At 39.8% G+C, this 15,549-nt stretch overlaps 1 protein-coding gene across 6 annotated transcripts in view; it reads left to right on the forward strand.

Moving 5' to 3' along the window:
* TLN2 (talin 2) overlaps positions 1-11,770 on the forward strand; it is a 223,329-nt gene extending 211,559 nt beyond the window's left edge. For all 6 annotated transcript variants that reach the window (XM_038184743.2, XM_038184744.2, XM_027466633.3 and 3 more), the window contains one exon: positions 11,664-11,770. The gene's annotated coding sequence lies outside the window, so the exon portion shown is untranslated. The remainder of the gene's footprint in view (positions 1-11,663) is intronic.
* The last annotated feature ends 3,779 nt before the right edge of the window (positions 11,771-15,549 follow it).

Here is a 15,549-nt window from a genome sequence, read left to right on the forward strand (position 1 = left end):
GCAGACGTCAGAACATATTTATGCCTTTAACAAATAAGTGTTAAAAACATGTCACACACTGATTTGTTGCCTTCACTTAGGATTTTTGACTGGCAAACCTTTTAAATGTTTTGAGGGCCAAGAAAACCATAGGCCACTCACTAATGGGGAGTCACTGATTACATAACAGATTGCATTCATAACCCTAATTAATTACCTAGAATCTATAATTTCATTAATTATTTGCATTGAATATTACACTGAATATTTCTTTAAAATGATCAGGTATTCTTGATTTTTTTATAAGCTCGTTATAAGAAATTGATGATGTTTGGATGGAAATGACATAGCCCTTAAAGATAGAAGGTTTTTGACAGATGAGTGTTGTTCTTGTAGAAGCAAGCTAAGAAGCTGAGTAAGCAAGTAAAATGAACATCAGCCTTCCAGTTCAGAGGCCTGTGTGAACTGGTGTTTGCTAACGCGTAATTGTAGTGGTTCCATGCTGCATCTCAGTCCCATTTTTCCTATCACAGTTCAGGCTGACTCTGGTTTTGAGGTTTTAAAACAAGTGCAGCTACTTTGCAGAAGGAATATTAGTTGTGCTCAGCAGAGGATTGCTATGGGATCCTCCTTGATTTCAAACAGCCACATTCTTTCAAGCTTGGTAATGTATTTAGTGATAATGAAAGCCAGTAGCTCATTGTGTTGGTATGAGCAAGGTGTAATGCAAATATGCATTGTGCAAACATTGTCAGACTGCCAGTGTAAATTATTCAGGTTGATCCTAGCCTTCTATAAGGACAGATTGATAATCAAGGGGAAGATCCTTGTCTGAAAGCCTAACTACTGTTAGTGCCTTGGCATCAGGAGATCTTCCCAGAGAGCAAAATGAATGACAGGTTCCCTGCCATACATACCACCTTCACAAAGTCCATGGCAAATATTAATCAATTGATTCAACCCTTTTAAAACAAGCTTTGCTTTGTGTTTAGAAGCTTCTCAGGCTGAAGGTATAACAAACCATTAAAGGAGAGCAGCTTCCCGATGGTGCAGGTACAGTGTCCCCTTCTTAGACTCAGAGTTCTCTACTGGTATTGAAAAAAAGCATCAGAGACAAAAATGCTGCCTGTCAATCAATGTGTTTGTGACTAGCACACAGACTGGAGAAGAGCCTTCCAAGGGAAGTCACTAGCATGCTGGTACGTATGTATTAGTTAGCTGAGAGCTATATTGTTTAAAAACATGATTGGATTGATAGCAAGAAGTCTGAAAATTAATGTTAGCCTCAAGCAGAGAAGCATGTTGTAACCCTGGCTTCCGGTTTCCTTTGGTCACATCACTAACCCGTCTTCTTACTATCAGTGCCTGAATGTGTGGAATCCCTGAAGCTGTAATAAAAAGACCTGGTGAGCATGTAGAACTGGGTGAAGAGGAATTACTGGAAATCTGAGGCACCTCCCTGCATTTGCAGAGCAAACACCTCTTATAATTGATAAGTGTATTTGTTTAGTGTTACAAGTCACAAATCTCTGGTAAGTAATGCCTCAATAGCTCAAACCTTTGAGGTACTACTAGTCGTTCCCCAGCATTAGAAGAAAAGCCTTCATATGAACATTTTTGAGTGAGGAAAGTAAGTGTTTTAAGTGTGTATCTCAAGCTGCTTGTTCAAACAAATGCCTGTGGTATGGCTGGGCTGCATGGATGAAAGAAAAGTCACTGGGCTTTCAGACTGGAACATATATTGTCCACTCTGATTTCAGCTTTTATTGCAAGGGCTCCAATTTTACCCAAATTGACAGCAACTTGGCAGAAATTGTCCTCTGCATGTTCTTTTTATGTAGGCTTACTAGCAGTAAACTCCAAAATTGGACAACTAAAACTTCTTGGTGAGCCTGGTGAACCTAGCATCTCCTTCTGTGTGCAACCCACAGATGGAAAACTACCGTATTTCATGTTGTGTCAGCTCATGTTTTTAGCTTGGGAGATTCCAGGTTCAATATTTGGACTGTCAGCAATGTGACCTCCATGACAGAAACGAAAGGCATGAGAGTGGCCTCCTGCCTATGCAGAAAAGGAGGAGGATGTGTCCGTAGAGCAGGATGCATGATAGACTTACCCCTGTCTTTCCCTACCATGTTTTCCCTCCAGCTTTTCTCAAGGTAATGTGGATGCCACTTCCAGGTGAGAGGATCTATCCACCACTGGCTCACAGGTGCTTCCTTTAATTCACAATACATCTTCTACCACATTTCCAGCTTTGTGTTTCAGCGTGTCCCTAGGAGATTTTGTATACCTTCTGCAAGTCAGTATTATTAGAGTGAAAGTAATTTGATAAATTCAGCAGGTCAGATTACACAAAAGATTCTTTATAGGTATTTGCTTGTAACAAGGACAGGCTGTTTGTTAAGAGGAAGAAGAATCAGAAATTGAGTTAATAGCCCTGAAATTGAAAAGCTGTTGTGTAACTGTACGTATGCAAAACTTTTTGAATGAAAAAATCAGTCCTCTCAACTGTCTAAGTTGAGAGTGCAATACTATTGCAAACGTAATATTTTTACAAATAGCATAATCTTTCTTGAAAGAAAGGAGTTGGGGCTTGAGGTCTTAAAAAGTCCTCCTTTGCTGCAGCTCAGAGCTAGTCTGGCAGTAACTCAGAAGATTTCTGTTAGCTGATGCTTTTTCTTTTTCATCTCCAAGGACAGTCTTTTGCTTCTTCCTTCCTTCCTTCCTTCCTTCCTTTCTTCCTTCCTTTCTTCGTCACTCCTTAGCAGTATCTTGGTCACTTAACAAGTATTTGGTTCCTTGCCACATACATGAGTGTCCACAGAGGGGATTAAAATGTTCAGCTCTTGCTGGACAGTTTGATGGAAAACTGCTCACATACTTCTAATGACCTCCTTGGTGGATACGTGGGTGGTTACGCTGTTGTAGGTGTTCAGTCTCCAGAGCTAGAAGCCTCCTTGTATTTCATATCCAGGGGTGATAAAGACTTGTAGACTGTTGTTCGCTGTGGGCAAAAGGAAATGCCTTTAACACAGTGTAAAACCTAGATTGTGTCCGTGTTTTAGTAGTTGCTCTCAGTGCTGCTCACAAATGTAGTTTCACACTTCATCTCAGTGGAGTCCTGTAATCTGTACCTAGCTGTGCCATACGAAATGAGGTTTCTTAGGCTATGCATGCTTCCAGTTAGAAAACGGAGACTCCATTAACTTTTGCGAGCACTGGAAAGGTGTTAGTACTATAGCTGGAGCAGTGGATGAGGCAGGACATCATTGCTTTCATCAGCTTTGCCTGGATCACTGGTTGCTGCATCCACAAATTATAAAATCTGTTAACATGTGCTACCAAATTCTGTAATCCCCCTGCTGTTTGCTGGTGCCTATGTCTTTATTGCTCTCTAAAAGTGACCAGATGGATGTTCAGCCAAAAAGCTTTCCAGTGGTTTCACCTGTGAGTAAGACGGTAACTATACACATGCCTAAGCTGCCAATATCCTTTCCTTTCAAACTAGTTAGTGTGGAATTTACAGTTCCACTTCCGTGGACTTAGGTTTTATTCTTGTGGCTGCCCCTATTAAAGATTATAATACAGCATGAACATAGATACTGCCAACAAATACAGAGTTCTGTTTTCTGTCTTTGACACTTCTGAGTACCATATTCTTAATGTCTTTGTTTGAAGACTGAGTTGGATGCATTGGTGGAAGAAGCAGCAGATTACATCTAAAAAGATAAAGATGATAACAATGGGAGGAAGACGTTGAGGACACCCTCCTCCCCACCCCCACCCCCCCAAACATTAGAGCCAAGATGCCAAAGCACCAAGGTAACTGCAGAGTTTGATACAACACCTATCAATGGACAATAGAAGTCACAGTACATTTCCACAGATGTTTCTTTGAGATCCAAACTGTTCTATGAGCTATGTTGCCCTGTAGATGGGAGAACAGCCTATTTTGTGCATAATAGATTCAGGAATGGGCTGGAGGGCTGGATCTGACATAATCTTAAGCCCTTTTCTGGGGACGGGGGGATGGGGGGTTACTAACTGGATAACTGTGCAACCAACCACTTGTATTCATCACTGGTCAACTGTAAGAGAGTTTGGTGAATTGACATCAGTTGATTAGCTCAATATGTTTCTGTTTCATGTGTTTGTGAAGGGAACTGTAAATAAACAACCTAAGAAGTAGACCAGTGTGAAAGGGGCTGGGTAGGAGATAAAGTGATAGTGGCTTATAAAAGTGTTCTTGTTGTTGTGCTTTTAAAGAAAATCAGATTATTTTTTTAAGACATTACAATAGTCTGTTTAATTAAAAATAAAAAAATAAATCTGCTTTTGCAAAAAGCACAGCCCTAGTAGAGCAGTGCATGACAATTGAGATGGAAATGCCTTGGGCCAGAGGCGTCTGCTTTCTTCTTTCAGCTACAGAAAATACAAAAATAAAGCACAGTTGCCAGTGCAAGAACTAACTCCAGATTTTAAATTGTTCCTGCTGAGAAATACTAGTTACATAAGCAAGGAAATGTGTTTTTCATACTTAAAAACAGTTTTCTACTGAAGTCCCTCTTACTAAAGTTTAGGAAATCTAAATGACCTTCTATATAGATAGTAATGTGAGATGTTATTTTTTTTGTACTAAGAAAATACGACAAGCTGATTTTTCCATTTTTTCAAAATTAATCTTTACAATTTTTGTTCAACTCTAGTTCCGTATGTTCTCTCTTGAGCAAGAGAATATACAAATGTGCAGGTCTCCACACTTTTACTCTGCAAGTTGTGTGGTTCTAATGCATCTGTTAGTATAGAATCCAGAAGTAATATTCTGCTTAGCCAGCTCCAGTTCTTACTTTCTTTTTCCTTTTTCTTTTCCTAAACCAGTGCTCTAGAGAGCACCAATGGAATTTCCTGAAGACTGAGCAACTTATATCCCGTTACAAGTCTTCTACATGTTTCGTATTAGGTGAAAAAAGTATGCTGTCAAAAAACAAATTTCCACCTGTTGCCTTTGCAAATTCTGTCTCGGAGACGGGGTGCTACTTGTTTCTTATGAAAATAACAATTTGCATAGTGTGCACAGTCTGTGCCACTGAATTCTCATCTTTCTTGACGTCTGAGTTTCACATGTAACTGTTGGCATTTATCTTTGGAGTGATGAAAGACTGTGAGAGCATGTAGAGGTGTGATAGAAATGGGAACAGTAAGCTTGCCAAATTCTGCAGTATTTGTGTGTGGTTAAAATGCTGCAAACATCCTCTTGCTCTTTGCTATGGTATACTATATGGTATACTTTGCTATACTATAGCTTCCTAGGGAGTGTAGGGATGAGCTTGTTTCCACTGAAAATATATTTAAACTGAACTAAGTCCAAGGTTAGGTGCTTAGCCATATGAACTGTTGGCTAGGAGAGGTTTTTAACTGAATATTAAAAAACCTACTAACAGCCTCCTTGCAGAGCTTGCTCTATCAGAAGAAAAAGAACCATACCTCCATTTGTGGGCTTGGCAGAGCTGTGATCAGAGGTACGGGCACAGAAATAAAGGACAGCATGGCTGGGTAGCTGACCAGTATTGTTTGTCTTTTTAGAACTGCTATCAGAGCATGGTCCAAGGTCGTGTCTTTGGTAAGCTTGTTCTTCTAGACAGTTGGAAAAATTGCTGGAAATGAAGCAAAAGCAACTTGATTAAATAGTGCATCTATTTATACATATGTATAGATATGTATAGATATGCACAAGAAAAGGCTTGAATTATCAGGCTTCATTTTTATGGCTAGAGTGTAAAAATTTCTACAATGATAAATTTAAATTTATCACTTACACTCATTACATGAACTCTGCATGTTCCATTCCCAAAAGATCATATGGAATACTTCTCAGCGATTGCTGTAGCCAAACACGTATGATGATACACTGCTAAACGTCCTTTCTTTCCTACAACCCTTGCTTCCTCGGCAACCATTACCTTTTACACCTGTTGTATCAGCACCTGTGAATAAATTGTGTTTTAGATGAAAAGATGTACCATAGTTACAGAACCAGCTGCCTCGAAGATCCACCTCTGCTTTTTCCTGGATGTCTTTAAAGCAGCATGATTGACTTCCAAGCAGAACCCACAGGTCTCGCTTGCAGGCTAGCGATCTGAGCCAGAGAGACCTTTTTGGGATAACCCGGCATCATGCATCCTTTGTAGGCCTTTGTAGTTCTGTTCTTGCTATCTATAGACATGTATTCAGGGAAGGAGGGGTGAAATAATATACCTTAGCATTTTTTACAGTTTAAGCAGGGTCAAGAGGTCCACATTAACCTTCTCTTGCAGACCCTGCAAGGTGTCAGCGTGATTCCCTACAGTCACTGGCAAATCCTTTCCTCAGTATTCCCAGCTGAGCACCCCTCATCTGGCAGGGAGGAACTGATTTTGTTTGTATAGGGAAGGTCTATTCTAAAGGCCTCATTTTCTGAATGTCAAGTCAATGATGGTGAAAGGGTTATCTGAAGTCAGTGGCCAATGTTCGGAGATGTGGCAGGTTTTGGGAAGAGTCTTGTTACCAGTATAGCAAGGAGGGTACCATCACCAATCAAATAGTCAAATACACAGGCATTCATATGATAACCGCACTGGCACAGCCTTCTTCTGCAGCTAGATAACTACTTTGGAATATAACACTAACTTGCTATTTTGTGGTTTAGGCTGGGTGTAACTCTTAGTTTCCTGTATGGTGGTGGTTTTATACACTTTTACCCATTAAGTGCTACTTTTAGAACTGTATTTCTGAAGAGCCAGGCTAAATTTTCCTCTGGTGCTGTAGCTGAAGGATCTGTATGTTAAAATGTTCTGGGCCTCTGCTTTCTCTCTTCTGTTTGTTTGAATGACAGTGACATGCTTGGTTTGATGTAGAGAAGAGTGGGTAACATATTTCCTACCATGTGTCCTACTGCATTGTGTAAACACTGAATCATATTCTACTGTACTTAATTAATGCACTACTGTCTGGGGCAATACACTGACTAGATTTACTGTTATTTTGGGTCGAATAAGGGAATAATCTCACTTGTGTCCAGATTGATGTGGTATAGGAGAACAGATTCAGGATCTCTGTTCTTGATTGCTTAATGTTCTAATCTCTTTGTTTTTTGATACTGCTTTGTCTTTACATCTCTAAATAAGTCTTTAATCTTCTATCACTGGTTTTGAGTCCTTGTTCAGGTAGTGCTTGGAGCAATGTAAGGTTTATTTCCTGTTCCATCTTGTGTTCCTGAAACAGATGAAGATTAATCCAGGGCAGAAGCATTAGCTAGGGGAGAAGGCAAGATGTAACGTAAGGTTATGTTTGTGGAACAGAGTGCCTCTGTTTGCAGGCTGTGTGTCATGTAGGGCAGAACAATCATTTAATACTGCAGTTCAGACCTCAATTACAGCCTGTGCAAGGCGGTGGTTGATGGTTCAGTGTTCTTGGCTTGGTACAGGTGCAATAGGGCATCTACTCAACGTGGATGCAAGAGTTCCTGCAAGAGAAAGGCATAGGTTAGAGGGAATCCTGCAGGCTGTCATCTGGAGCACCCATACCTGAGAGAGTCTTCAGTGCTCCTTCTCCCTTAGGTTATCATGGCTATGATCAGCATTAAAACGCTGAAGGAAAATATTTGTAATGGTTGTCCAAAATTTCTATCAATAACATAATAACAGAAACATAATACTGCTTCTCTGACACCTCTCAGTGTGAGTCTCTGAGCTTTCTAAGAGGGATAGGTATATTCTATGGCCAGTTAAAGAACCGTATACAAAACGGCCTTGCATAAATTTCAGGATCATCACTGTGTCCAGGAGGCTCCAGCAACTTGTGTCAGCTCAGGAGTGAATGTTTCACCAGCCACTTAAATTCCTAGTGGTGCCCTTGGCTGTCATGTCTTACAAATCTCTTTCACAACACAGTAACAGAACTTTTTTTCTGCCATTTTAACTGTCTGTGATCCCCAGGGACACAGGCTTTTTTTTCTTTTCAAATACAGGCTAAGAATATCATGATGGTCCTTGTGCTTCTTAATTGGGTGCATTAGCACAACCTGAGGGAAATCCTGTCTCCACAGAGCAGATTGTTGGCCCTTGCTATTACTGTGGTTCTTAACATTCTGTTGTTATCTACTTTCAGCTTGGTAGGTATCTTGTGAAATTAGCTCAATTTTTCTACCTTCATTCATAAGTGAAGCTTCTTCTTTGTCAGTAACTACAGATTAAAAAAAAAAAAAAAAAAGAATATTCTGGAATCCCTAACTCCTGCAATAGGTATGACAAAAATGCAGGCTAAAGAATAATCTACAGTTGCTGAATCTCTAGGTTTGTCACTCTTGATATCTAGTGCTGCTCCAACCAGATGTCCCGTGGAACTCTAATTGGTAATATTCAAATAAGAAGTTTGCTATTATTATGACCCTGGGCCAGACTGGTGTCTGGGCTACCCTCTTGCACCAACTGCAAGTCTCACACATGGTGAAACAATACTGGCAGTCGGTGTAAAAAGAACAGGCTTTAGTCTTGTTTCCAGTGCTCACTTGAATTTGTCTCATTTATCCTGCCCTGTCATCTTAAATTCTTTCCAATAAGATGTGACAACATAGCCTAAAATGTAAAAGGTCATAGTGTGTTTTTTTTAAGAGTATCAGTTTCCATCTCTTGGGAGGTTATTAATAAAATTAATAATAACCTTGAAAGAGGAGAGGGAGCACTTGTACGCTGAAAAGCAATTTATTTATTAAAAAAATACTACCGACATTTGTATGATCCAGGATAGGGTGGAAAAGGAGGTTCACGATGCACATTGTCCTTCTCTCTTATTTTTTCCTACTTTATTGTAACAGAGATTTATGTATCTGCTGTCATAACCACAAAGGGAAAAAATGGATTAGAGTGAGATATCACATGGCAGAAAATTAGTGTTCTTGCTGCACTTACTGCTGTACGCAGGCAGAACCTGTATGCAGAGTCGTGCCAAGTCTGGCTTCTCACCCAGGGGCTGATGTGTCACCGCGGCAGCACATGTCCATGCCACTCTTCGGCACACTCGGCAGTTAAACGTAAATCTTGGGATTTGATTACCACACATTGCCAAGAAGCTTAAACACATGCCATTCATAACTGCAAATAGGTTTTGGAAGTTTCTACTGTCAGGAACACTTGGGAGGGATATCTGTCTGGTAATCTGTTGGGTTTTATGATAATCAATTCTGATCATAATGGGTACTGTCTATTACTGCCTTGAAGCAGTGAACTGAAAGCATGCCCTATAAATGAATAAAAACCTACTTGGAAAGAATTCTTTTGTTCTCACATGGGTTAGCTGTCATCTCCTGAAATGTTATTAATTTCCTTTTGGAAATGGCTACAACAATCAAAGCTTGATATTCTCGCCAGCCATTTGGTTTGAATAAACAGCTGTATTGATTTACAGAGATGCTGGGCCTTGTGCCAGTTGTCTTTGCACTGCAGCTACGAGTATGAAAGGATCCCTGACACAGTGTGCCCTTGACTAAGCTGTATCTTGTCTGCTACATCCTACTGTATTCAGTTTCTTTCTGTATGTGAAAGCTGGCTGACTATTAAGGAATGTAACGATTTATGGTGTGAAAGCTGGAAGTGGCCAGCTAGCTCTTGGCTTGGTTCTTTTCATCCCAAACCCACATGTTTCTCAACCCCCCTGGGGATCCCAGCATTTCCTTCCAAGCTGTTTTAAGCATGATTCTGCTTCTCCATCTCTGCTTTTTCTATTTTAAAAAGAAAATGCCTAAAAAATGCCTTTATTGGAGACATTTCCTTCAAAAGACTAGACTAGAGCAGAAGATAAAATTAGAACGGAAGGCTCTGACCAAAGATTTAATACCTCTGTCCTTAAACAGGCTATTTCACCACTGAATGTAGTTACAGTTAAGGCAAAATAGGCTGTAAAATCTATTTAAGAAGCCAGCCGAATACATAAGACGCAGTCTTAAGCTAGCTCTGTACCTCCGTGCCAACAGTGCTACCAAGCTAGCTCAGATGTGTTTGTGGAAACTGATGCCATCGGAATGATGGCAGCATAGCCCAGGGGCGGTGACCTTTCAGTGCATCAAACGACATCCTAAGAAATGGCTTGATAAGTTCTAAGGCCCCTTAACACTTTAAAAAAGTCTGTGAGTGAATAAGTGAGCTGGGTTGGGACTTGGATGGGTATCAGAAAGGTCTGGCATGTGGGAGCTGCTGAGGAAGAAGTATATTTTAATTTCTTATGAGTCAGGAAGACTAAATGCAGAAAGTAGCATCTGTTGACTATAGTGATAACTTCCTCTTTAGGAAACAAGTAACCTAACTTGAGATAAATGCTGTGATGCAAATGGGATCTTAAATTAGGAATTCCATTAAATCCAAGCTGGCATATATTGAGGTAGGAAAGAGACAAATGAATCTTTATATTCTAGCAGGCTTATGATAAGCAGTAAGGTTTCATCTCAGATTGCTAAGTTTTGTGATTAGTTAGTTGATACTGCACTTGAAAATTTCCTTGTCTTACCCATCTGGACCTTGATTCTATCAAATGCTTCAGATGTGCAGGCCTGGTCATCTGCAGAACCTTGTGTAATCTCCAGAAATGACATTGTCTAAAGCAGCATCTCCCTTGCTGCTTCTGTCAGCTGATCCAGAACTTGATTTTGGAGGTAGACAATGCTCTTTGCTACTCTGCCAGTGGAAATCCAAGGTCTAGTTGACATGGTGATCTATTTTTAAGTTGCCTTACACCAAACTGTGATAGAAAAGGGAAGTGCTCTGGAAGCATCAAAGTTCTCTAGGATCTGAGTTAGCATTCCTTGGACTTGTAGTTCCAAATGTATCCATAGGGGAAAGAGGACAGAATGTGCCAGAGCAGTGACATAACCCTCATGCTACCCTTGCTTTTATATAGTTCATCTCACCTAGTTTTATTCTAGAAAACAGTGTAGAGATACCAAGTGCATGGAACAAGTCCTAGGCTGTCAGCTTTGCTGGGGCCTTTGCAGCTGGCTTCTCTTGGTAGAAACCCCAGCAGAAGAGCAGTAAAATCCTCCAGGCAGAAACTCTCCCTTGATCCTTTGATAGCTGTAAGTGACCAGTACAGCTTGTCTGCCCTTTCTACTAAGCGAATCTACTAAGCAGTAGAGAAAAAAGTCATCAGTTTTTGGATTCATTCAGGCTATGCTCAACTGACACAGAAAGCTATGTAGTGGGCCATCACATACACCATGTACTATGGGTGCATGGTATGCTGAACTGGATCTGCCCAGCATGCTGACAAATAATAAAATGTATTGGTGCCCTAGGGCAGGTTTTTGTGTTTGTCCAAGGGCCACCCAGCTGTTTGGAAAACAACAGGAAGATCATCACACACATTGTCACCATGACAAATATGAGAATAAATGAAAACGGTTCTTCTGTAATTTGTAGTATTTTCCATTTTACTTAGTGTCTCCTGCAAGGAAGTGCACAGGAGGGTGCAAATGCATGTTCTGTTTTGTGTTTGGCTTACTTTCTTTTCTGCTGCCTCCAGACCCATTGGTCTGGGGAGTACTGGTGAAAAGACTGATGTAAAAAGTGTGCCTCTTTGCTAACATGCTAAGCAATAGAAAAGTGATATGCTCCCAAGATGTAGTGTTGTGATTTCTGTTCCTTTTATTTTTGCAGAATTAACTGACACATCTCTGTGATGCTGTGATCCCTGAGTCCCTCTAGCAACCTATGAATTCTGTTTTGGAATGGAGTCTGAATGCTGAGAAGTCTTCAACATGAAGGTATGAGATATCTTTTCAATACAGTATTTGCTCATTTAGCCGAATTTTGTCACAGGCAGCAAATGTTATAAACTGATACTGATGAAAATCTTGATTACTGGTCCAAAAGATCTGGGCTTTCTAGCTTATCTCTTCAGAGAAAGATTTCATGTTTAGGTAAGCGGACAGCTAAGGAATCCCAACAGAGTAAATATGCCAAAAGATAAGTGATTATCCTCAAAGCCATGAATAGCTTCTAAGTTGACTTCAGTATGTCAAAGGGGGTAAGTACAGCATCATTTGCCACCACATTGATGTTTCTGTATTGCTGTCATTGAATTTAGAGAGATGTAATTAATAGGATAACAAGCAGCTAATTCATAGTTTTCCTAAGAATGAACAAACTAACCTTTTGTAGCTTTGAGACAAATTTGAACAGAAGCTTCTGTCAGAGCCGTTTAGATTAGATTTACAGATCTATCTAAATTCTCTCCCTCTCTTCTGACCCTGTATGTGTAGGAATAGGAGAGAATCTGGATTGTGGTCTTCACTTTAGAGTTTTCTTCCTGGCCTTAAGGCTTAAAAATGGAAAACAGTGCATTTAACAAGTTGACAGCAGCTGCGGACTGCTTGAGATGTTTCTATTTTTCAGTTCAGGATTCGTGTAATTACTGTTAATTGTTGTGCCATTAGTGTCCTCTGTTACATTTTGAGAAATGGAGAAATTATTTGGAAATGAAAAGTAGGCAATAAGCATTGAAAAATGTGGCCTGGATAAGCTGGTGGGATAAATGTAATTTTTGCTTTCTGCTTTGCATATAGATTTCATAAGGAAAGCGGCCAAGAGTCCCTGTGTATATGTTACATACTTCTAAAGGAGCTTTCCTGTTTGTCTGATACAGAGCACATTCCTTAGAACAGAACAAAGGGCCTATGGGGAGCTTATTGACACCTCTGACCCTTGCTGAGGTGTTACAGAGCAAGCTGAGGTCATTCTAGGGGTTGTGTTTTGATCCTCTGCTCCTTTAGGTCAGCGCTGAGTGGAGGGGATTAAGAGATTGTTTTTAGCAGTCTGTGCAAGGGGTCCACTACTGGGGATAGCCTTGAAAAGAATGTTTGTCATTCCCACTGCCTGCTGTGGGAAATTCATAGGATCGCTGCATCAAGTGCTGGGATTGCTAGAGAGTTTTAAGCCAGAAGGAGCCTCTGGCAAGATATATCTTTTTTTTTTATGTTTCTGCAGGAGATGCTGTTTTACAACATACTTATTTAAGATGTCTCATTCATAGAGAATTGCCATATTAGCCATATTTTTCAGGTGATTTCTTCTGTAATCTTAATCTTAAATTGCAAAAATTTTTTGCAAAAAATTTTAAGTGTTTTCTCCCAAGTCTTGCTCACTGTTCTTTTTGCCCACGTGAAATTTCATTTCTGTCCCTCTGGATCACAGTATTTAGAGGAACATTACTTGCCATATAAATCACTATCAGTTCCAAAACCTGCCTTAACTAACTGCTTGCCACAAGCACGTGCTTAAAAGTCACTTCATTCAACCTACTGGAGTTAAAACGTGATACCAAAGTGTGGTTTTGGCATGAGGAAAATCAATGCAAGGAAAACAGAAGATTCTCCTGGGGCACAGCTCTGAGCCTAGACTCTGGCATTGTTCACTGTGTATTGTCAGCAGGGTGCAAAACTCTGTTCTCTCTTGCTAAATTCAGCCTGTCCAATGCAAAGGACACACGCCCACAGTGTGATGCAATATAGCCCCAGGAAGTCTGTGCTCCTCCCAGTGTGTTAGCTGTAGTGAGAAACACAGTTTATAAGCTGGTGATTGCAGGACAATGCAAGTTTCTTGCTTCCAAGATCTGAACTGGATTATGTTTTGGTAAAACACCATTTCACACAGTTCATATCCAAAAGACACAAAGGGTAAAACCATTTAACAATTCTAACAGGATTTTAAATATGCACATTTCTATAGCGTCTGCTTTAGATGGAATACCCAGTTAGTTTGTACAGAGACTTCTGAGCCTGACGGTCTCCAGGTGCTTTCAGATGACTAGCAAAATCTTCCGTTGTTACATTCTGTCTGCTTTCTAACTTGTGCTCGACTTACCTGTTATGTCTCCCAGGGGTCTGTAGTACTGCAGTCAGTGTCAAAGCAAAGAATTTTCCTCGCATTTGCTCTGCAATAGACTTACACGCTCTAAGAGTAATGAGAAATCTTTTGAATTAATTCTGCAGGCTAACTTCAGTGTTTAAGGACAACAGTGGAGCAGAAAAAATTCTGGATCCCAAAAGAGAATTTTGCCCTTGAATATTTGATGAAATGCTCTCATTAGTTTTTCACTATATTGTAGCGTCATAATCTTACATATTATACTGCTCAAGCCATCAGTTACTAAAAGATGTTTGGCACAAAATCCCATTGATATTTCCAGAAATTAATTGTATTGCTTGAAAACATAGCCTCACTCTCAGAACAGCTAAAAGGAAACGTTTGTGTGTTTGGAAGACAAATTCGTTGGAGACCTTCTAATTTTCAGGCAGGAGGATCATTCTTGTCTTTCCATTGATAATTGTATTATAGAATGGATTTCTTTCAACGGGAATTTACCATAAGATAATCTAATTATGCATAATTTTGATTACCTTTTTTCTTTGGGAATAATCTAATTAAAGTCTCTCAAAAAATCTATCACCTCAAATATACCCTCTTACTGGTTTCTTAATCCTTTGTTAATGCTTCTTTCATCGGCTTCTCTTTCTTATCCTTGATGATTGTTCCAGAAAAATTATCTCAGACTGTATCATCCATCTTCCCATTGTGAAGGTCTATCAGTTTAAATATCTAATTCTGTTATTCTTTCCATATGTGTTCCAGAATGTACTGTATGCACAGTAATGCATTTGAAAGAATACTTGTGTTCAAAAAAATGCATTTTTAAGAACAAAGTTGAAAAGGTGTTTAAAAACCCAACAACTTATTAGAGGTCTATGCTGCTGCCCATCGCCACAGAATCTGAATATACTCCGTGTAGAATAGTTTGGCCATTGCAGAGTATCTGGCATTTGTTTGTTTGTTTTCTAGGGAGTATTCTCTCTCTTCTCTTCACATAATTACCAGTGGGAAATATAATTCGTATAATAAATTGGTAGCTAAAGCAGTTGAGGAATTACTGTATTGGGCTTATGCCTTAAAACAAACAAAAACAATTCATTGCATCCACTATCATGCCTTAGTCAAGGAACAGTGTTCTTTAACTGTTGCCTCTCTTCACATCTCTGACTAAACTTCTACTTTGCAGTTTGTTATTGCAAAAAAGCAAACAAACTAACAACAGTTGTCACATTATTTTGAACCTTGCAGGAGTGAAAGTTGTGAAGTATGGGATCATATTATTCTTTGTACTTGCATCTCAAATGGATGGATGGCACCACCTCCACAGGCTAGCAGTCCTATTTTTTTCCTTTCCTTCCTTATTATTTCAAAATTAAAACATAAAAAACTGTCTGCTGACCAGAGCTGTCAAATTCCGGTGCCAGAGAAATGAGCCTGGCCTGACTGGACTAATTAAGTTGGCCAAGGCACTGGAGGATAGCTCAAAGAGGAGTCTGAGTGCAAAAGGCAGGGAGTAACACCAACTTCTTATAAATGCACATCTTAAAGGAAACTGGCTGCTCCAATACACTTGGTTGAGTGAATGACACCACAAGCAGTCTACTAAGGGAGCAAGCAGTGCTGGAATTTAGTAAAACTGGGTTTTTAAAAGGCAGTACCTAAAGAACAGAAGGAT

Source organism: Anas platyrhynchos, chromosome 11 (assembly GCF_047663525.1).
Source record: "Anas platyrhynchos isolate ZD024472 breed Pekin duck chromosome 11, IASCAAS_PekinDuck_T2T, whole genome shotgun sequence".
NCBI classification, from domain to species: Eukaryota; Metazoa; Chordata; class Aves; order Anseriformes; family Anatidae; genus Anas; species Anas platyrhynchos.